Raw genomic sequence first — 24,408 nt, 5'->3', positions numbered from 1 at the left:
TAAATCTAAATAAAAGTGAAAGAGATGAGTAGTTACATACAGCAAATCTATTAAATATTATTCCATCAGTGATTATGTCTAAATCTCATTAAACTACTGTTTAGATAATTAGAAAAACATTAAGTCATAGTTATTCATATATACATATATGAACTCATAATCTGCAAACATTTTCTACCATTATTGTTTTGTTTCCTTGATTTGTATAATGTCTTGTTTGACATTATACAAATACGGCACTAGCAGATTTTTATTTTAAGAACTAGGTAATTTAAATATTTCTGTGGTAACATTTCATGCATTATAAAAATAATGGAAATTAAACTGAAATGTTTAGATTGCAGGTTCTTTTCTAGCCCTTTCATCTCTACTATCACCAAGTACATAAATAAAGAATAAAGGAAGATAAAACAAATGAACTGGATGTGAGGAGAGAAAGGACACATTGTTTATGGCCAAGTCTCCAGTCATTCTACATTATTCAGTTGTAAGTTATGACTAAAGCAGTAGAAGATATATTTAGATCTTAAAATATTAATTTTAATATTTATATATTGAACTGCCATTGCTTGTTTCTTCAACCATAAAAAGTTCAGCTTGTCAAAATATATGCCTGTGTGCAAAATTCATCCATAAATTGCTTCTGAGTGGGAAACATCCATACTGTCTAGAAGGTTCCCATGGGCACAGTTGGTCTTGTGTGAAGAACACACAGGTCCACAGTGTCATCCCTGTTTATCCTTTCACTCTCATTTTCCAGTCTGTGATGAACAGCAAGTATTAAAGCCTTCTTTGGATGTTTTTTTTCTAGTCATGGCTTCCAAATGTTTAGTTAAAATAGTAAGTCAAGCTGAGCCATCAGTCCTTTGGCCTTTTCCGTCTGTTGTACATAGAGCTGACGTTAGCCCCCTCCTTCCCTTCATTCCCCTGGAGAGGATTTGGTTGCCTGTTGACAACCACTTCACTGATTGTCACACATTTGGTGTCCTTGGAATCTGGAATTTCACCTTGATTATGTAACACTAAATTGTTCTTTTTCAAAACTTCAAATATTTCTTTTTTCCTTTATTTCTTTACGTTTTCTTATTCACACATAAGATTGGCAGTACTGAATGTATCTGAATGACAGTTTACATTCCAGGTAACACATTAATAGGAACATTAGCACAAATAGCTTTAAATGTGCTCAATTCATCTCCCCACTCAGTCAATGACTTGACTACTTTGGAGAATTCTCTTAAATACATTGGCATTTACATGTTCATCTATGAACTGTATTGTTGATTGCTCCTGCAGAAACAGTACTTCAAATTGAAGAACTTCAGAAATTGTGCGGTTTTTTTTCACATGTAATTTGTTCCTCTTACTAGCCAGTCAGATGGCCCCTCCTATTTCTGATTCCACTGGCCAAAATGTACATCAGTCACATCTTTGCCACAGTGACAAATCCCTGAGAGAAACAGTTTACAAGAATGACTGCTTGCCTTTACTGATGGTTTAAGAGCTTTCAGTACATAGTCAATTAGTTTTTTTTTTTATTCTGAATGGAAGTGAGGCAGAAAACCATTGTAGGAGAGTATAAGAGATTCAGATTGCTCACCTCATAGCAGCCAAGACACAGAGAGTGGAAGGTAGGAAGCCAAGACCTGGTATATCTTTACATAACATCTCTTTAGTGACCTACTTTCTCCAACTAGGCCCACTTCCCAATAATAGCTTGTTAGGAAGCCATCGAGGGAGTCATTTACGGATTAAGGCAAAGTAGTTGGAATCAAATTGATTCTCAATAGCATCACCAAATGGAGATGCGACCTTTCTCACAGGAGTCCATCTGAGCAATACTTCACAACCAAAAGAAGTACACCGTGTGTGAGCTAAAGAGGCTTCAACTTACTATGCCAAGGCTATAATACAGTCTATTAAAAGCCAAGTCAAGTCATGTTGTTTTTTAAGCCTCCACCCCCATATTAAATTGAAGTCCAAGAATGATTATATCTGTAACTATGCCCTGGTTAACATTTTTATCCTGTCAGTCATTTCAGAACCTTTGACTCTTTGAGATGGAAATTCAATAAGGCTTCCCTTCCAGGCTGAGAACTTAATAATTTCTAATCTACATTTTCAACCCAGGCAACGGTATTATACCAACAGTCCACATGGAAGGCTACTTTTAGAGCATGTTAGTGACAGTTTATAAACAAAAGTCAGCTTCTTTTCCAAATGTCATGTCCATTAGTATCTTATATCAGAATCACAAGTGAAATGCACCACTGTAACCTAGTATTTTAAAAGGCTATGTTGAAGGAGTAGAGAGGCTTAAATTAATTTTCCTTCTTCCCATCCAGTAGGCTTTTACTCAATAGGATTTCCTATAATTCTATCTTAATCCATGTCTCTGTGGATGAACCAAACAGACCACAACATGGGGGAGCCAGCCAAAGTGGCTCTAAGCCAGCAAGCCTCTCTGCCCTTTGAGAAGGATGTCTGCTTAATGATGGTACAGTGATCCAAATCTGAGAAGAAAGGACTAGGGAAGGCAACCCCTCATTATGTGCTGCAAAGATCTGTTTGTTTAGCCATGTGCAAATATTGCCCTAAAATGGTAACTTAGTTAGCACATGTTACACATTGGCTGGATCTATTCATTTTGCAAAATTACTCTTGAGGATAAATCATGTCAGGGAGACAGCTTTCTGTGTAAACAATATTAATCTACTGTGAGCTGTATTAATTTCCTTAGAAGTTTATGCTAGAGGAGTTTCTTTGCAATTCCTTTTGCTAATGATTAGATATAAGCAGAGATCATATAAGATATAAATGCTAGGAAAGCTCAATAAATATATTTCTGCCATTATGACGTGGGTAGATAGCACTGTGATTTGGGGGAAGTTAATAGACTCTGTGGAACCACCTAGAATCAACTGCCTTTTTCTTCACAGTCTCTGTAGCATATGTGCTCTACAGAGAACTCAGCCAAGCCTTTCTAATGAAATAGAGCCATCTCACTTTGACACTTTTTTAAAAAGGCAAATGTCCTCTGCAGACTTACTCTAATGGAAAATAAAAGCCCAGTAAGGACTTGGAGTCAAGACAGTGAGGCAAGGGTTGGGGTGTTTGTATGAATCTTGCAAGTTTGTTCAGAGGTCTCCCTAACATCCCCTGAAGAACTGTTTTACTTCCTCTTCCGGCAATATCATCTACCTGCAGACTGCTGAGAGGCTCAACAGCCATGTAGTAACCAGTATGAGACTGATATTCAAAAATACCTTGATAGAAAGATATGTATTATCCTTATATCCTGGCCATCATGATGGAAATTTCTTAGTTCTGCTCGATAGATTCCCAATAGATTCCCTTGTCTAATGGACTGATCCCAAAAAAGATTGGATTCCAAAAAACAAAAAACAAACAAACAAACAAAAAACAAAACCCATCCCTTAAGTCATGTATGCCTGGTATTGTGACCGAGCAATAAGAAAAGTAACTAGTACCCATAGCAAGAATACTGCAATTGTGAAGCAAGGAAGAACTCAAAGGACCACTCAACTTTAAGACAATGGACTTTACTCTTTATTGTGGTTTTAAAATTAACACATTGGAGTTTCATATCCTTATGCTTTAAATGAGAGGGTTTTTTTTTCTTGATACTTTCTATAGCTCTTCCACTGTCACTGGTTTTGAGGGGCTTATATGAATTGAATTTACTTATAGGTTTTCTCTAAAAATGTTTTCAAATTTTCCAAAAACCTGATGAGAGTGAGATTAGGAAGGCTAAAAGCTGGTGTATGTACACATATGCATGCTTTGTGTTTAGACAAGGATAACAAGGAAAAGCTAGAATAAAGCCAAGCATTGAACTACATTAATGGTAAATATGAAATGCAGACTCATTTTATCAGGGAAAGTAACACAGAAAAACTGAACAATTTCTTCCCTCAGGAGAAAAACTGAGATAATTCTGTCACTAGCCCACATTCTTGCCTCACACACTTAATTGTAATTAGTATCTAAAAGAAAGAGACACATTTCAACCATGCTATAAGAAACAGTAACTCTAGGCCACAAAAAATAAATAAATAAAATGAAATCACTTTCCATATTTCTTCACATGTATTCTGAGCAAAGGACCCTTAACTGAAATATATACCTCAATAGAAAATTTTTTTTACATTACCTCTTACTTAGTACCCAAATGATATTATATTATTAACATTCCAAAAGATTAACCCATTTGTTAGGTCTGAACCCTCTGGATGTGATTTTCTCTAGTTGCTTTTGCAGATACCACAGTGTTATGTTTTACTAGTGAAGGTATATCTTAATTCTATCATGTTGTAAATTAATATTACAATTGACAGTTGTAGAGTATTACACCTTCGAGGATTTCAGTGAAGAATCCTAAACCTCTCTCTGACTTAGTAAATCCAAAGTATAAACTTAGTTTCAATCAATAAATTGACACTAAACACAAAAATAATAAAAAGTAACCCAAGCACACACAAACAAAACAACTAATATTTTTTTAAATCACAAAACATTACATATGAGTCCACTCTCATCACGTAATTTTATGTTGCTAATTCATCCCTTCAGATGGTACAAGTCAGGAAAAACTCACATAAAGGGTAAGAGGAAATCTGTGTTCTGTCCAAGTCTTTCTTTCAGTAATCCTGCTACCTGAACCCAGGGAAGGAGAAAAAACTTCCCTGTGTCTTCCCTACCTCTCCACTAATCCTTTAATTAAAGTGAATGAGGAAGCGACGGCAAGGGAGAAGCACACACTGAAGAACGCAGTCTCTTATGCACTTGATCAGCATCAGTCAGGCTGCATATCTCACTGGGGGCTGTGTATTCATTACAGGGAATCTAAGCCCTTTGAGTCAGGAGGACCTCGTAAGCTTCCACGGCTAACTCTCCTCATATGCCTGCTGTCATCATTTAGAAGAGAAAATGCCTGGGGTCCTAACAGCTCAGAAGTAACACACACCATTAATTCAAGGGATTTTTGATTGACTAATGTAAACAGAATTAAATACATTCAACTATATTTTGAGAGACAAATCAAGCAATAAATTGTCAGGAAAAAGTGACAGAGAGTAGGAGGAAGTCAAGGGGAGAAAGAGAGAGAGACAGAGAGAGAGACAGAGGCACAGGAAGTAGAGGAGGGGGGCTTGTTGGAGGACTTTTTGTTTGAGACAGTATAGGAGTATAAGAGATAACACTCTTTCTAGAACAATAGTAAAGTACGGCGAACTGGATATTTTTTCTGACTGTTTGAACTAGCAGGTTTTACCACATCTGTCTCCCTAGTCTTTTTTGATAAAAATAGAACAAGAGACTCTTAGTTCAAGACAAACAGAGTGCAACCACAAGGATAGAGAAATAATGCCAATGGCTTATGAACTGAGAAGACATCAGATTTGGTAAGACACCTGCGAATTTCCCAATGAGAGAGTTAAGTAATATTAAAAGGGAAAGTCGTTCCCTCATTAAGAATGGAAAATATCATAATGCAAAGTGTCAGTATCCTGCAGAGCGCTATGTTAGTGGTTTGAAAATAGGAGAGAAAATGAAAAGATAAATGACCTAACTAAAACTGACATAATAGCAATTAAGGAACACTTAAAAGTACTATCAGCCTGATAATTCATATTTTATCCTCAATGACCATAGTGGCTTTGGTGCCAAATAGGAAAACTGGCCTGATAAGATACAAGCTTTAGAAAGCCTTATAAATAAAAATAAGAAAAAATGCTCAGACACAGACAAATGAGTTTAGACAAGAACCTACTGCTACCCCACATAATGAAACTGAAGATCAGATCAAGTTTGTTAGAAAACAAACCTTCGTTTATCCAGTTACTATACAAGAATTACCATAAATGATAGGGATCCCCAAGGTTTTAAAGAAGTTAAATTGAATCCTATAAAATATTAGATTTGAGGAGATTTGAGGAAGTGGTGATTTCACATGATATGCATTCATCTTATGTGAAGATGACATTAAAATCATGGGCAACTCTTATCAGCCCGAATGGAAAAGATTAGGCAACAGCAATATTATAGGCTGACCCAAGTTACAATTGAGAAGATAGGGGAAAAGAAAAGTTAGTGCCATAAAGCAATGAAATAAGGCTAGAGGTATTGGTATTTCCCAAGGTTGGTTTCTAGGTGAGGGCCAATATGCTGAATTGAAAAGCCAGGCTGATCTTGATGATCACACCTTGGCCCAGTGTGATGAAGCAGTTTTGAAGGCTTGGGATGAGGTTGAAGTTTTGGGAAGACATCTGGGTCATTGACTAAAATTACACCTGGCTCAAAAGAAGGTTTCTCTAAGTTTTTGCAAAGATTCTTTTCTGCTGTAAATACCATGGTACCAGATCTAGAAGTCAGACAGATATTAATTGAATCTTTAGTTTTTGAAAATGCTATTTCAGAATGTAAACGGGTGATTTGGTCTTTCAAGGCAAGATTGGCACCAAAAGATGAATGTATCAGAAATATATCTGTTTTCTTTTTTTAATTTTACAGTTTGTTTATATGGTCAATTACAATGACAGATTTTGGTATGTTGAACCATCTGTGTATATCTGCGATGAAGCCCACTTGATCATAGTGGATCATGGTTCTGATGTATTCTTGGATTTAATTTGTCATTATTTTATTTAATATTTTTGCATCAATACTCATGAGTGAGATTGGCCTGTAATTCTCTTTCTTATTAATGTCTTTCTGTGGTTTAGGTATCAAGGTAAATATAGCCTTGTAAAAAGAGTTTGGCAAAGTTCCTTCTGTTTCTATTGTGTGGAATAATTTGAGGAGTATTGGTATTAGTTCTTCTTTGAAAATCTTGTAGAATTCTGTGTTTAAACCACCTGGTCCTGGGCTTTGTTTGGTTGGGAGACTTTTGATGACAGTTTCTCTTTCTTCAGCAGTTATAGGTCTGCTTAATTTGCTTATCTGATCTTGATTTAATTTTGGTAAGTAATATTTATTCAGAAAGTTGTCCATTTCTTTAAGTTTTCCAATTTTGTAGAGTACAGGTTTTCAAAATATGACCTGATGATTCTCTGTAATTTCCCTGTATCTGTTGTTATGTCCCCCTTTTCATTTCTGATATTGTTAATCTGGATATTCTCTCTCTGCCTTTTCATTAGTTTGGATAAAGCTTTGTTTATTTTGTTTATTTTCTGGAAGAACCAACTCTTTTTCTCATTGATTATTTGTATTGATTTCTTTGTTTCTATTTTGTTGATTTGATTATTAGCTCTCAATTTGATTATTTCCTGCTGTCTCATTCTACTGGGTGAGTTTATTTCTTTTTCTTCTAGAGTTTTCAAATGTCCCACTAGTGTGGGATTTTTCCAGCTTCTTTATGTGGGCATTTAGAGCAATAAACTTCCTCTTAACACTGCTTTCACTGTGTCCCATAAATTTGGGTATGTTTTGTGGTTTTTTTCACTGAATTTGGAATTAGCAAATCTTTAATTTCTTCCTCTATTCCTTCCTTGACCTGTTGATGCTTCAGGTGAGCATTGTTTAATTTCCATGTGTTTGTGGACTTTCTGGAATTAGTGTTGCCATTGAATTCTAATTTTAAGCCGTGGTGATCTGATAAGATACATGGGTTTTTTCCATTTTTTTTTGTATCTGTTGAGGTTTGTTTGTTACCTAGTATATGCTCAATTTTTGAGAATGTTCCATGAGGTGCTGAGAAAAAGGTATATTCTTTTATGTTTGAATGTTCTATAGATGTCTCTTAAGTCCATTTGAGTCATAACATCTGTTAGTTCTCTTATTTCTCTGCTAATTTTTGCCTGACTCCATCCTTCATTCAAGGTGGCCTTGTCAACACAGTGGAGTAACAGTGAGAACAATTCTCTCACAGCAACACGGGGCATGGTGGCATGAAGTTAGACATGGTGCTAGGGAAGTAGATAACAAGAAGTTGACTGACTGTTACACTGGAGCAATATCTTGAGCATAAAGGACCTCAAGGCTCACCCCTACAGTGTCATACTTCCTTCAATAAGACTATACCATCACCAACAAAGCCACACTATCAAAAGTGCTACTCCCTTTAGGGGGCATTTTCTTTCAAACCATCACATTCCCCTCCCTGGCCCTCAGAGGCTTGTAGCCACATCATAGTGCAATACTGCATTCAATCCAACTTAAAAAGTCACCGTAGTCTATAACAATGTCAAAGTCCAAAGTTCAATGTTTATTCTAGACTCATGGCAGTTTCTTAAATATAAATCCCAGTCAAATTAAAATCAAACCGAAGATCTCATCCTTCCAAGATATAATGACACAGGATATACATGACCATTATAAAATGTAGGGAAGGGAGCATGGTGAGGAAACACTGGGCCAATACAAGATAGAAAATCAGCAGGATAAACTCCAAATTCTGCATCACTATATCTGATGTCAAGTCTCTTCAGATCTTCAACTCTGTTCAGCTTTGTTAACTGCACACATTTCTTTTCCTTGGGCTCTTTTCACTGCCTGTTAGCAGCTGTCCTCGGCAGGAATCCCATGGCACTAACATTTCCAACACCTTGGAATCTACCAGGCAATCCAGGATTCTCCTTCAAAGCTTCACTCAATAGCTGCTTGGGGCCTCCACTCAGGGAAACACTTGGCCCATGCCTAGTTTCAGCAGCTTTATTCAATAATGCCTTTCAATTCAAATGCCAGAACCATATAGCCAAAGCTGCCATATTCTACTGTTTGCTGGGTCTGGAACATGGCCCCCTTGTTCAATTACCTCTTCACCATCCTTCTGTCCTTCACTGCATAAGACTGGCTGTTCTGAATTTGCTCTGAAAACCAGGCTGACCTCAAACTCAAAGATCCACCAGCCTCTGGAATCAAAGGCGTGCTCTACCACATCTGGCTCTAACTTTTTCTTTTGTTCCTTTCCATTAGCTGGAAATTTAGTGGGGTGGGATCTTGTCCTGAGGTCATCACTCTCTGTATTCCATTTCTTAATCTGTTTATCTCCTTTAACACTTAATTCCTTAATCTGCTTAGCTCCATTCAATTGCTGGTACTTCTTTTCTCCTCAAAATTTACATATTGTAATTTGCCTTTCTCAGCTTGCTTCTTTTCACTATAAAGCATTATAACACTCATAACCACACAACAGTCTATAGCAGGCTGTTTTGAGATTCCCTTTGCCATCAGAATTAATCCAAAACTCTTCACTTTATTCTCAGTCAGATTCTTTGAGCAGGGATAAAAGCAAGTCACTTTATTCATCATGATATTACAGGAGCAATCTCTAGGCAACACACCAATTTTTTTCTCCTATGAAACATATTGAGGGAGCCCCTGATAGTTGAAATGACTGTTAGCATATCTGTCTTCCATGCTCTTACTAGTATGGGGCATTAAGCAGTATTTAAAACATTCAATTGCTTTCCTAACTCAAAGTAACAAAGTCAAACAAAATCATGATCAGGTCTATCACAACAATACCCAGGTTTCTGATAACAAGTTCTGCCTTAGGGTTGCTATTGCTGTGAAGAGACATCATGACCATGACAACTCTTATAAAGGTAAACATTTAATTGGGTTGGCTCACTTACAGTTTCAAAGGTTCGGCCCAATACCATCATGTCAAGAGCATGGTAGCATGCAGGCAGACATGGTGCTTGAGAAGTAGCTGAGAATCTGACATCTTGCAGGCAACAGGAAGTCAAACTGAGATGCTGTGTGGTGTCCTGAGCATAGGAAACCTCAAATCTTACCCCTGCAGTGACATACTTTCTCCAACAAGGCTATACCCACTCGAACAAAATCACACATCTTATTAGTGCCACTTCCTATGAGATTATGAAGGGCCAATTTCATTCAAACTACCACATATGCTATCAGGGGCCACAGATATCAACCCAGGCCCTGGCTGCAATAGGGTCATGGACCCAGATATGTCCCTTGGAAGCAGTCCTGTCCCAGATGACACCAAAACACTCAGATTTGCTAGACCCCCAGAGCAGAGTTTCCCTCAGATGCCAACATGGCCCCACATGACTGCTCAGACCCTGACCTCAACATGGCCTTCGATGGTATCAGGAGCCACATATGTCAAGACAAACCCAGGTCACAGTAGGACCGTGGTTTCAGACATGGCCCTTGGCAACAGTCCTGGCTTGAACAACACAAGGGCGCTCAGATAGGCATGGCCCTGGCAGTAGCATGGCCCTCAGGCAACAACATGACCATATGTTGTAGCCTAGACCCCAGACATTTGTATGGCACCATGATCAACAGATATCAACACAGATTCCAGCTGTAGCAGGGACACAGTCTGACATGGTCTTCAGCAGCAGCCTGGCTTGAATGTCATCATGGTCCCAGTGGAGTGTAGGCCACTCAGATCAGCATGGCTCCAATGGCAGCATGGCCCACAGACAGCAACATAGACTCAGATAGAGGCCCAGACTCCTGACATCAGCATGACCTTTAGTGGAATCAGAAGCCATAGACATTAATAGAGACCTTGGATGCAGTAGGGCCTTGAACCCAGATATAGGTCTCAGCTGCAGCCTGGGCTTGGACATCACTATGGCACCTTGTAGCAGTGCAGGCCACTCAGGTTTGTATGGCTCCAGCTGCAACATGATCCTCAGATCCCTACCAGGTTTCAAGAATAGCCTAGACCCCAACTATTTGCATAGTCTTTAGTGGTATCAGGAGTCACAAATATCAACTCACACTGTGGCTGAGGTAGTACCATGGACCCAGACATGGTCCTATGCCACAACCCAGGCTCAGATGTTACCATGACTCTGGGTGGAAGCGCAGGTCATCCAGATTAGCATGACCACAGCAGTAGTATTTTGCTTGAACACCAAGATAGACTCAAGTGTCTGACTAAACATTGGTTATCCACAAGACCCTCAGTGACTGCTGAAGCCATGGACATCAACACAGACCCTGAGTGCTGCTGGGCAATGGACCCAGCCATGGCCCCCAGAAGCCTGGACCCAGGTGTGATCATGTCCCCTGGGGCCAGCACAGGCTACACAGATCAAGATGACCCCAGATGTGTCATGTTCCTTGAACACCAATACAGCCATGGGTGGTTGCCTAGACCCCAGGCATCCCTGTGGCATGGATGACAACATGGATGATGGACACCGATGCAGATTCTGACAGATGTAGGACCACAAACCCAGACATGGCACCAGGCAGGAGCCCAGGCTCAGACACCACAGTAGTCCTGGGTAGAAGGCCATGAAAATCAGTACAATCTTTACCAAGCACACTTCTTCAGAACTGAGCTTCCAGTCTGCCTCCATTTCTCTCCCACTTCTCTACCACATCCTAACTTATCATAATGTCACACATCCTCACAGCATCCCATAGAAGCAAGCAGGCCTATAGATAATTTCGGCAGAGTTGACTATGAGGACCAAGGCTGTGCCATGGATGTATTTCACCCACAAGAGCCACATTGCCTCAGACAGGCCTGTGGATGCTTTAAGCAGGCTAGACTGTGAGGACCAAGTATGACCTACCTGTGTGGTTTGACCTCCTGAGCTGTACTGTCTTAGGCTTATGAATGCTTCAGGGAGGCCAGACCAGGATGTCTCATGCTGCTCTATGTGTGTCTTTGGGCTGTCTGAGAGCCTTGACATCAGGCAAGCCTGGGGATGCCTCAGATAGGCCAGGCCGTGAGTACCAAGCAGTCCCATGGGTGTCATTCATCAGCCTGAGCTGCATGCCATAAGGTGAGCCTGTTTGTTGCAAGAAGGGGGCTGCATCTTTGTCCCAGCCACCCGGCTAGCTTAGCCCCAAAATAACCACACAGAAACTGTATTAATTAAATCAATGAATGGCCCATTATCTCTAGCCTCTTATTGGCTAACTCTCACATCTTGATTTAACCCATTTCTATTAATCTGTATATCGCCACATGGTAGTGACTTACTGGGAAAGATTCTAACCAGTGTCTGTCTCAGGCAGAGGATCCATGGTGTCTCTCACTGACTCTGCTTTCTTTCTCCCAGCATTCAGTTCTGTCTCTGCCTACCTAAGTTCTACCCTATCAGGGGCCCAAAGCAGTTTCTTGATTAACCAATGAAAGCAACACAAAGACAGAAGGACCTCCTACACCACCTTTGAATGTTTCTGGCAGGCCAGACTGTACAGATGAATTTATTATTTTTATCCCCCAGAGCTGCCACATGACATCAAATTGGCCTGTGGATGCCTTATGCAGGCCAGACCCATAGGAATCTTTTGCCTTCCTGAACTGCATGGCATCTGGGGGTGCATGTATGTTTCAGGAAGGCCAGACTGTGTGAAGCACAATTAAGAAAAAGTCAGAGACTAATATTGGGATTTAACCTGAAGACATGAAAAGTAAAGCAGCCAACCACTGACTTTTACCTCACCCTCAGTCCAAAAATGGTGATACAGCTTCTAAGAATGTGAGAATGAGACTGTGTGAGAGCTCCCATTTCATAATCCTCTCTAGTTCTGGGATTCAAGGAGTGCACCACTGAGATTAAAGGCATTCACTGCCCAATTTCTATGGCAAACTAATGTGGCTACTGGGAATAAAGGTGTGTGTTATCATTACCAGGTTTGTAAGACTGGTCAGTGGGGCTGTTTTACTCTCGGATCTTCAGGCAAAGCTTTATTTATTAAAATACAATTAAAATGTCACTATATATCCCCTTTTGTCTAAAACAAAAAAAGAAGACTATAACTAATATAAGAAAACTATATACAATAAGTACAATGTCTATATACAATATATACAGGCAATAAATACATCAACAAGGTCTAATCCATATGACAAGTTCAAAGAAAATACTCCATGTCTATCATATTGTGGTGAGTTCAAAGTCTTGTACCTAATTTACTTTCTATCATAACTTGCATTACCATCCAAAATGATTTTTGATATCTTTTAACCTTATATATTTTACATTTCTTTATAGTGAATGTCTTTTCTGAGTCTCATAAACAAAGGAGACAATAACATTTAGGCTGTTTCCAGGTTCTGGCTATGACAAACAAAGGTGCTATGAACATAGTTGAGCACATGTCCTTGTGGCACGATTGAGCATTCTTTGGATATATACCCAAAAATGGTACTACTGGGTCTTGAGGAAGGTTGTTTCCTAATTTTCTGAGAAATCACTACACTGATATCCAAAGGAGCTGTACCAGCTTGCATTCCCACCAGCAATGTGGAAGTGTTTCCTTTATCCCAAATCCTCTTCAGCGTAAGTTATCATCAGTGTTTTTGATCTTGGCCATTCTTACAGGTGTAAAATGTAATCTCAGAGTTGTTTTGATGTGCATTTCTCTGATGACTAAGGATGTTGAACATTTCCTTAAGTGTCTTTCAGCCATTTTAGATTCCTCTGTTGAGAATTCTTTATTTAGGTCTATATTCCATTTTTTCATTGGATTGTTTGTTCTTTTGATGATCAATTTCTTGAGTTTTTTGTATATTTTGGAGATCAGATCTTTGTCTGATGAGGAATTAGTGAAGATCTTTTTCCATTCTATAGGCTGCTGTTTTATCTTGTTAACCATGTCCTTTGCTTTACAGAAACTTTTCAGTTTCAGGAGGTCCCATTTATTAATTGTTTCATTCAGTGTCTGTGCTACTGGGGTTATATTTAAGAAGTGGTCTCCTGTGCCAATGTGCTCAAATGTACTTCCCACTTTCTCTTCTATAAAGTTCAGGGTGGCTGGCTTTATGTTGAGGTCTTTGATCCATTTGGACTTGAGTTTTGTGCATGGTGATATATGTGGGTCTATTTTCATTCTTCTACATGTTGATATCCAGTTATGCCAGCACCATTTGTTAAATATTCTTTCCTCTTTCAATTTGAGGGGTTTTTTTTGCTTCTTTGTCAAAAATCAGGTGTTTGAAGGTGTGTGGATTAATATCCGGGTCTCCGATCCAGTTCCATTGGTCCTCCTTTCTGATTTTATGACAATTCCAGGATGTTTTCATTGCTGTAGCTCTGTAGTAGAGTTTGAAGTCAGGGATTATCATGCTACCAGAAGTTCTTTTATTGTACAGGATTGTTTTGGCTATCCTGGGCACTGCCCAATTTCTATGGCCAACTAATGTGGCTACTGGGATTAAAGGTGTGTGTTACCATTACCTGGTCTGTAAGGCTTACCAGTGGGCCTTTTTTACTCTCAGATCTTCAGGCTAGCTTTATTTATTAAAATACAGTTGAAACAGCACTACAATCATGAGAACTCAGGCTGCCCTCTGGGTGTCTTTCTCCTACCCCTGAGTCATACAGGATAGCCATGAATGCTTCTGCGTGCTGGACTTTGAGCCAGGTGTTTTAATAAGTTATTACAATTATCTGAAACAATTTTACACTACTAAATTAAAATTAATTTTAATTTAGAAGAAAACAAGACTTCCTAAAGATAAGTACCCCCACACAGTGGTGTGTTTATCGTCCACAATAGTTTCTTAATATTTTGAAAAAAAAAAACTGGAATAAAGGAGCTTGAAGGCTTCAAACACAAGAAAATAATAACAGGAATAAAATATTTACTACACTGATTTGATCATTATGCATTGCTTGTGGATGTGAAGTTACTTTATGAAACTCCGTAACTATGTAAAATTATTGCAAGTTAGTAAATGTGACAAGAAGTTTGCCTGTATTTAAATGTCATACCCTGTGTCATTTATAATTCATGAATTCTACCAGCCTTTGCTGTCAAATTTATTCTCCCCCACTTGCTTTTCTGCTCAAATAAGATTTAAACCACTATTCCAATAAATATGCATGTATTATTTGTCATTTCTATTTTCCTTTGTGCACAACTTCTAAACTATGAGCAGAATAAGCAGGGTCGAGCTTACTTTCATTTCTTCTCATCTGATCCATACCTGTGTTTCTTTCTTATTTACTCAAACATGACTGATAACAGTCCGACTTGGATTAAATCTAAGTTTGTTCTTACTTCATATTGTTTTGAACACACATTGTACTGGGTATAGCCAGGCTTGCCCTGCATCTCTAAACATATGCTTAACATGGGTTAATAGCACTCTGACTTCTTTGACTGTATTAGTCTTTGGGGTGACTTTCAACCTCTTTCCCACCTCCCAACAATACTAAAAATTTTTAAAAAGTTGTGTGAAATCTTGTCACAAACAGAGCATCATTCTTTCTATATTCATTTCAATACCTAGTCTTCCTGCCTTTATGGGAAATCCTTTATGTATATCTTTCTGCCTTCCAGTCTGGGGCATTATTCTAGGTTTACACCTCAGAATAGCCTCCCTTCACTAGACTGCTATTTTATCCCGTGTCCTCATTTCCTACCATTCTCATCCTCTATCTTCTTGCCTGATCCCTCTGTGAACACATTGAACTTGACCCAGCCTCAAGCTCTCTGGAACTAAAATATGTGTCATAACAGTTGCATGTTACTTTTAAAGCTTTTCTGCTATAAATTTAATTGTTTTAAGGAAATTTAAATCTAGCTTTGAGTAATTGTTGTTTGGTTTTTGTTTTTGCTAATGTAACAGCCAAATGAGAGTAGTACAATCTCTGGCTAGTTTCCTTCTAAGCAAAACTGAAGTCACAAATGACCACATTAAATACCTTAAAATCCCTCACTCTTCGTTGCATAGAAATAACATTAAACATAAGACTGTGTGATCTGTTTTAAGCCTTTGGCCTCAAAATATCTCTCCTCCCTACTCAGACCAAAGATTTATCTGACTGTCCAGCCTTTCGACATTGGAATGCGGCATTGTCACCTACAAAGTTCATAACCCAGAAGAGCACAATGGGGTAAGTTATAAAAATTTAACTACAGAATCTCAGAATATTATATGTTTCTAATTTTAGGTTTAGGTTTGACAACTACCCTATGGTGTGTGCAGGCAAAACTGTTCTAGTCCCAAATATCTCTGTTGCATCAGCTTCAGATTCTCTTGGCAGAGTCAGAAATGCTCTCAGTACCAATTTTCAAGAACAGTGCCCTCTGAATCATATTGCTGACTGGCTCCAATACAATCCTCATATTCCTGGTCACCCAGATAAACTACATTCTGCAATTTTTCTCCACCTGAATAAGGTCAAGCAACAGAGTTATGGGTATGAAAGAGAATATGAAGTCAGTGGAATTGACCAAGTCTTCTAGTTCCATTCAGTTGACAACTAATGTACTTTCTACCTCCTTTCCTCACCCACCAACAGGACACAAGGGACTTTAAAGTTCCGAGAATGGCAGATATTAGAACAAGAGGGTAGGGTCTCTAATGAACACATGAAGACTTATTGATAAGGACCACAGTTTTGGACTTCATGGGAACACTAAAGGATATCTTTCAAATCATTGGAATATTCTGGATTATCTCTTATAGAAATCATCCAGATAACCTCACTACTGTTGCAAGTGTGTTTCATTTATATCCACATAACCATCGCCATCTAACATGGTCTCTGTTTGCCTTGCCCACCCTTCCTGTATCTCCTGTCTGGAATAAGGGTCAGCCAGTCATAGTACATAGTTCATACCTATCCTAAATCCTGTTTTCATTTAATTTCTATGAGAATATTGCCATTACCTGTCACTTCAGTTCTTTCTGGGTTAAAGGTTGTCTTCATACAACAAAAGCTGACTCAACACTTACAAAAATGTGTATTATTTGGCAGATGAAAGAAAAAAATGCAAGCCAGTTTCTGCATTAGAATATCGTTAGAAATGTAAAATCTTTGCTCTTCTAGTTTTCTGTTAAGAAGCTCAGCTTCAGAACAACACCTGTCACATTGTGAGTACTCATTGAATGTGTGCATAAATAAATCTATATAAATAAAAATAAAAATTACAAAGAACTTGTGAATGCCAACTTATATGGAAAAACGCAGATAAAAGTTACATGACTGCATAGGCAATTATTTAAGGTCTTGATGTTACTCTTAATGAAGATCACCTAGAATTATCTACACAGGCCTGCATGACAATTTCAGATATCCAAATAAAAAGGAAGAAAGACACCCAGATATGGGGATGGAATGAGAATACTGTGGCAGAGATGGTTGATGAGGCCACAAGTCAAAGAATGCCAACAGTTACCAGAGATAAAAGAAACAAAGGAAAAAAGCCAGGCAACCCAATCTGCCGTATTCCATGATATTTGTTACAGTGATATTAATTTTTGATGTCCGGCCTGCATATTTTCAAGAGAATAAATTTCAGCTGTGTAAATCACTTAGGTTTGATCACATGTTAAACAGGAAGCAAAACTGCATACAGATGAGAAATTGAATCCATCACAATTATAATCCCAAGATTTTTCTCAAAATAATTACAAAATTTACTTTGTGTGTCATCATTACTTCTAATGATTATTCATTACTGTATATAACTTCATCTCATAAGGAAAAACTCATAAATTTGCATTCCCTTACCAATTCTTAATTCATGCCAAGTACTTTTTGGTTTACAGTTTTCCTCTTCATATATGAAACTAGATCTATTTAGGGATGTTATCTTTATATTGGCACTTAGCAAATTAAGCTATGAGACATGTGAGCCAGGCACAATTCTTACGTTTTCTTTAACTTATTTAGTAATTTTCTGAACTGCATCATTTTATGTACATAAACTCTTTTGCTATAATAGAATGTGATTGAAATTGAAAAGTAATTGTTCTAAAATTTTTCAAAGTGAACATAAACTGCATAAGAACTTTTCTTCTTTACCTGAATGATATTCCAATGAGGAAGTTCCCATCCACTTCTGAGAACTGTCCCGATTCCTTAGAAGCCTGTAAAGCGACATCTTACTTGGAAAGAAAGAATTACAGCTGACTAAACAATTTGACTAATTGGCAAAAAGAGAAGCTGGTCCAGACCAATCACATGAGTTGTGTAATCGATCATCCAGTCCACGCTTAGAGACACCACCCTGACAGTGTACTTTATGTTCTCTAAATAACGAACCTCACTCGCATGGTAATTATCTTCCCTGTGTCATTTTGCTCCCATTTCTAGGAATGCGCCTAGCAGTTGAGAAATGATGTAGTCATACTTGAGAAACAACCTAACATGACTATAAATTTTAGATTCCAGGGAAATAGTACGAGAACGAAGACAGCAAACTCTCAGTTAGATCATGGGCTCCTTATTCCTGCATAAGGAATCAGTTTGTCCAGTGATGCTGGGCATTTTAGCTGGTGCCTCTATTGAGCATGGACTGTGCTATCCAAATGACACTGAAATGGACAAATGGGCAGAGTTCTTCCCAAACAACAAATGGATCCTTGGTTGCCATCGTAAGTTTCCTACTCAAAGCTGAATAAATTTCCAGATTTCCATTTTAGTTTTATTTATCCATTTGCTTACTTACTTATTTTACATCCCATTCACAGATTTCTCTCCCTCCTCTCCTTACACTCCCCTTGTCTCTCAAATCTACTCCTCCTCCATTTCTGTTTAGAAAGGAGCAGACTTCCCATGAATATCAACAAGGCGTGGCATATCAACTGGTAGACAAACTAAATACCTCTTCTTGACTTTAGTTTAGGCAAGGCAATCCAGTATGAGGAGTAGGTTTCTAAGAACCAGCCAAAGCAGTAGGGATAGACCCTGCTACCACTGTTAGGAGTTCCACAAATAGACCAAGCTACACAACTGTCAAATCTATGTAGAGGGCTTAGGTCAGTCCCATGCAGGCTCCCAATAGTTAATTGTGAGTTCCTATTAGTAACATCAGCTGTTTCTATGTGTTTTCTTGTGATCTCATTGACCCCTTTGGCTCCTACAATCCTTTCTTCCTCTCCTCATTATGTATGATTCCCTGAGCTCAACCTAATGTTTGGCTGTGGGTCACTGAATCTGTTTCCATCAGGCACTGAATAAAGGCTTTTTGCTGACAATTGCTGATCACAGGATACGGCCGATTAAGGCTACCTATGTACTGTTGTTGGGAATTCTAACTTGAGTCACTCTTGTAGATTCATGAGGCTTTCCTTAACATCAGGTCTCTACCTGAAAGGTCCCTGCTTCCAACTGTCTCTTCAGTAATCTCCCCCTTCACCCACTTCTTGATTGGATCCTTAAAGTTCCCATACCCACCTGTTCCCAGTATACTAAGATCAGTTCTATTTCCCCTTCCCAGTAGATTTATGCATCTCCCTTGGGCCCTCCTTGTAACCTAGTCTCTCTAGGTTAATACTCACTTAGAGAGTACAGAGACTCAAAAAGACTATGGCTTTACCAGAGGCCAGACCACGTCAAGAGACCCAAGACCCCAAAAAACTCCAGTGGAGACACCATACTGGATCTGAAGACTTACCAGTCATAAGAATCCTTGGCCACTTAGACAAGAAGACTAGAGAAGAAGCAGAAGTCAGGAACAAAGCAACCATACAACAAAGACAAACACAGGAAACGATGCATAGGATAGACAGATTTCTCTTACAGAGAGATAACATAATGATCCACACAACAGGGCATAGATTAAAATAAATAGGTTAATTTAAGTTAAGAGCTAGTGGGACAAATCTAAGTTAAGGCCAAGTTCATAATTGGAAAATATCCACATCATTATTTAGGAGCAGGCAGTACAGAAAAACACTTGCTACAATCCAGACCTACAATCATCCCAAATGCAGATGTCTAAATGCCAATATAAAGACACAATCAATAGCAGAAAGGGCAATATCTTACTACCAGAACCAGTCTACCCTACAACAGCAAGACCTGAACATTCAAACACAGCTAAAACACAAGAAGATGAACTTAAAAACAGCTTTGTGAAGATGGTAGAGGTTCTTAAGAAAGAAATGAAAAATTTCCTTAAAAATGGAGGAAAAGGAAACCAAAAATTGGAGGAATCATCAAATCCCTCAAAGAATGTCAAGAAAACTAAAAGTAAAATAGAAAAGAAAAGAAAAACACCAAACTAGTGATAGAAACAAATAAAACCGTCTAATACTTTAAAATGGAAATAGAATCAATAAAGAAATGACAAATTCAGGGATTTCTGGAAAAGGAAAACATAAGTAAGTGAATAGGAACTACAGCTGCAGGCATCACCAACAGAATATGAGAGACGAAAGAGAAAATCTCAGGAGCTAACGATACGGTAGAGGAAAAAGAATCATTGGTCAAAGAAAATGTTAAATGTAAAAAATTCCTAACAAAAAATCAAGGAAATCTGTAACACTATGAAAATATCAAACCTAAGAATAATAGGAATGGAAGTAGAATCCATACCCAAAGGCAAGAAAATATATTCACCAAAATCATAAAAACAAATTTGCTCAACCTAAAGAATGGCATACTTGTAAAGGTACAAGAAGTTTATGAAAGATCAGTACCATAAAAAGGTCTCCTCACCACATAATAATAAAAACATTAAAGATACAGAATAAAGAAAGAATATTAAAAACTGCAAAGGAAAAAGGGCAAGTAACATATAAAATGCAGGCTATCAGAATTACATCTCACTTTTCAAGGGAAACTCTAATATCCAGATTTTTCTAAGCAGTTTGAGAACCTTAGTGTCATTATGACACAATTGTTTTGGCATGATCATATTTCTCCTAAAATGTCAAGATGCTCACCAAACTTTACTAATATTGTAAATAACGTGAAGCAAAATGTATATAACTATTATAAAAATAATTTTTAATTAAATTGAATTCTAATGTTCTGCCACAAAACCAACTGTAGCTGAAAAAAATAAAGGTTACAGAGTACAAATCTAAGCATTATAATTGGGGTATATATAATATATTACTTTTTTGTGTTTGTTTGTGTGTCAAGACTGGGTTTCTCTGTGTAACAGCTCTGCCTGTCCTGGAACTTATTTTGTAGACTAGGTTGGCCTCGAACTCGCAGAAATCTGCCTAACTCTGCCTCCAGAGAGCTGAGAGTCAAGGCAAGAGCCACCACCATCTGGCTAATATACCACTTCTATATTGATGACTTAATTAACTTATAAACTACTAAATATTTTCTAACAACAATTTACTCTATTATGTATATATGGTACATATACACATTTACTTTGTGTTATGTATAATGGTAACCAAATATCCAAGAAAAAAGAACTTAAAGGAAGCAGAGATAACTTTGACTCAAAGAGTTTGAGGGGATGCAGTTTGTCATAGAGGAGGAGGCATGGATACAGGTGCCTCCATGGTGACAGTGCTGTGAAGTTGTGACTCCTTATTCCCTTATATCTTGGCAAAATAGAGAGCAAGGAACAGATCAAAAGTGGCTTGAACTAAAAACTCTCAAGGTCTATCTCTTGGGAAGCTACTTCTTCCAACGAGGTTCTACCTCCTTTCCGTTCCCCGGCCCCCTAAAACAGTGTCACTAGCTGGACACTAAATGTCCAGAGTTTAAAATGGTCTGCCGGGGAATTTACACATCAAGTTGCAATACATTAATGATTACCTTGCGCTTTTTCACAATGGTTTATTCATTAGATCTGCTATAGTTTCATTGTAAGACAGAAGAAGTATAGAACATTGCTTAAGTTTTTGAATTATTAAGTAGTCCAGAATCTTCATTTTTATATGTGGATATAAGTTGTGTAGTTAAAATATTCTTGAGAAATACTTTGATTTCCCTGTAGAATTTTGTAAACATTGTTCTGTTTTCTTCTGGCATGTCATTTTTTTCCATGGAGACATTTGATACTGGCCAGGTTTATCCTCAGTAAGAGTTTGGATAGCAGGTGTTTTCCTTTTTATCCTTGAAATTCAATCATTTTAAGAGAATGTCATGAATTGGTTTTTGTAATGAATTTCTGAGAGTTTTATGCCTCCAGATTAATGCATATTCTTTTTGGTTTCATATGCATCCCTAAACTAGTTAATAATTTTTGAAGTTCATTTGTTAGTTTTATTTCAGGTATAACATTATAAGTGATTGACTTATGATGTCATATATTCAAAATTTCAATTGTAAAATTAAGACAGACAAAAGCAAGCAAGAAGTATAAATTGTTTGAAAGCAAACATTGAAATTTTAAATATATTACTTTATAAATCAGTCACTGCACTTGTAGTTAAATAGTACATGTATATCACATGTTTAAAGTAGGACTCTCAGCTACTTCTCCAGCACCATGTCTGCCTGGTTCAAGTGTTAGAAATAAATCAACTGTGTTGAGAGATGGAGTAAAGCTCTTCCTTCTTACGCAGTTTCAAAGAGCTTGTTGATAGCTTGATAGTCTTCTTTTCCTGTACTGGGAGCTTGTGGAAAACAGTGTGCTTCTGAGCAATGGGTTAGAGTGGCTGGAAGAAGAAACAAGGAAGTACGCAAAGGACATGTTCCCAATCTCCTGTAATCAATGCTTCCCTTTAACAGCAGTTGCATGAAAAATCTTGATATTTAACTCATGTTATAATTAAGTGAGTGACACAATTAGAATCTGTACCCAATTTTAATCACGTTTGATCATGCAGCTCCAGGAGCTAAAACTCCCTCCATCAGGTCATATATGAAAGATTACAGATAAGAGAGTGAAGTTTCATGTCCGGGGCACTAGATTCATTGCACTCCAAACACTTAGGAGCCCTCTCTGATCATTACAACCAGCAAAACTTTCAATCACAATATATGAAGAAAATGAGACATTCCAGGATAACATCAAATTTAAGGAGTATCTACCTATTAATACAACCCTACAGAAGCACTAGTAGGAAAGCTGCAACACAAAGAGGTAAGCACATACACGTGCCCACACCACACAAATACACACGCACACACCAGTACACCACCACTACTACCACCACAACAAAAAAATAACAGGAATCAACAAATACTGCTCATTGTTAACTCTCAGTATCAACGGTCTCAACACTACAATAAAAAGATACAAACTAACAGAATAGATGCACAAACAAGTTCTTTCTTTCTGAGGCATCCAAGAAACAAAGCTTAACAGGAAGATAGACACCAACTCAGGATAAAAGTGTGGAAAAAGATATTCCAAGCAAAAGGATGTAGTATGACGGCCGGTTTGTTGGAGTTTCCGTCCCGCCTGGTACCCCACAGCTGGCAAATCCCAAAGAGAAAATCACACACAGGACTCCAGAAGGTTATAAACTGATTGGCCCATTAGGTCAGGCTTCTTGTTAGTTCTTATAACTTATGTTACCCCATTATCCTTATCTACTTTAGCACATGGCTCCGTACCTTTCTCAGCTGGGCAATTTACATGCTGCCTCTTTGGTGGTTTGCGCAGGAGTGGCAGAGGAACTTCCCTGCTTCCCAGAATTCTTCTGTTCTCACTGCATCACCTCTACTTCCTGTCTGGTTTTCCCGCCTATACTGCCTGCCTGGCCAATCAGCGTTTTATTAAAATATGATTGACAGAATACAGACAATTCTCCCGCATCAAAAGGACCTCAGAAAGAAGCTTCTATAAGAATTTTAAAATAAAAAAATAGACTTCAACCCAAAACTTATCAGAAGACATAAGGAAGAATGCTATATAATCATCAAAAACATTTTTTTCCACCAAGAGAGCACTGCAATTCTTAATAAGAAATGCACAAAGCACAAGGGGACTCAAGTTCATAAAAGAAACACTACTTATGAGTGAGTACATATGATATTTGTCTTTCTTGGTGTGGGTTACCTCACTCAATATGATGTTTTCTAGATCCATCCATTTGCCTGCAAATTTCAAGACGTCGTTATTTTTTTCTGCTATGTAGTAATCCATTGTGTAATCCTACTGCATTTTCCTTATCCATTCTTTAGTCAAGGGGCATTTATGTTGTTTCCAGGTTCTGGCTATGACAAACCAGTCTACAATTCACAATCCCAGAGAACCTAGGTAACAATGAGGACCTAAGAGAGACATACATGGATCTAATCAATATGAGAAGTAGAAAAAGACAAGTCCTCCTGAGTAAATTGAGAGTGTAGGGACCATGGGAGAGGATTGAAGGGGAGGGAAGAAGAAGGAATGGGAGCATAGAAAAGTGCATAGCTTAATAAAATCAATAAAAAAATAAATATACATGTTAAATTAAAAAAAACACTACTTAGCTTAAATACACATTGATCTTTACACTCTGGTAGTATAAGACTTCAATACACCACTCTCAGCAATATACAGGTCATTTAGTCAAAAAATAAACAGAGAAATGCCAAATCTAACTGATACAATAAACCAAATGAACTTAAAAATACATACAGAAAGTTTCACCCAGACTAAAATGTATATGCATTCTTCATGTCAAGGAGATTACTCCAAAACTGTTCACAAAGCAAGATTCAACAGATTAAAAAAAACTAAAATGACATCCTACATTCTATCTAACCACCACAATTTAAAGCTGGATATCAACAAAATATGAAAGAACACTTACAAACTCATGAAAACTCAAAATCTTATTACTGAATGAAAAAT

Source organism: Myodes glareolus, chromosome 2, assembly GCF_982192425.1.
Source record: "Myodes glareolus chromosome 2, mMyoGla1.1, whole genome shotgun sequence".
NCBI lineage: Eukaryota > Metazoa > Chordata > Mammalia > Rodentia > Cricetidae > Myodes > Myodes glareolus.
This window is presented reverse-complemented; position numbering follows the sequence as displayed.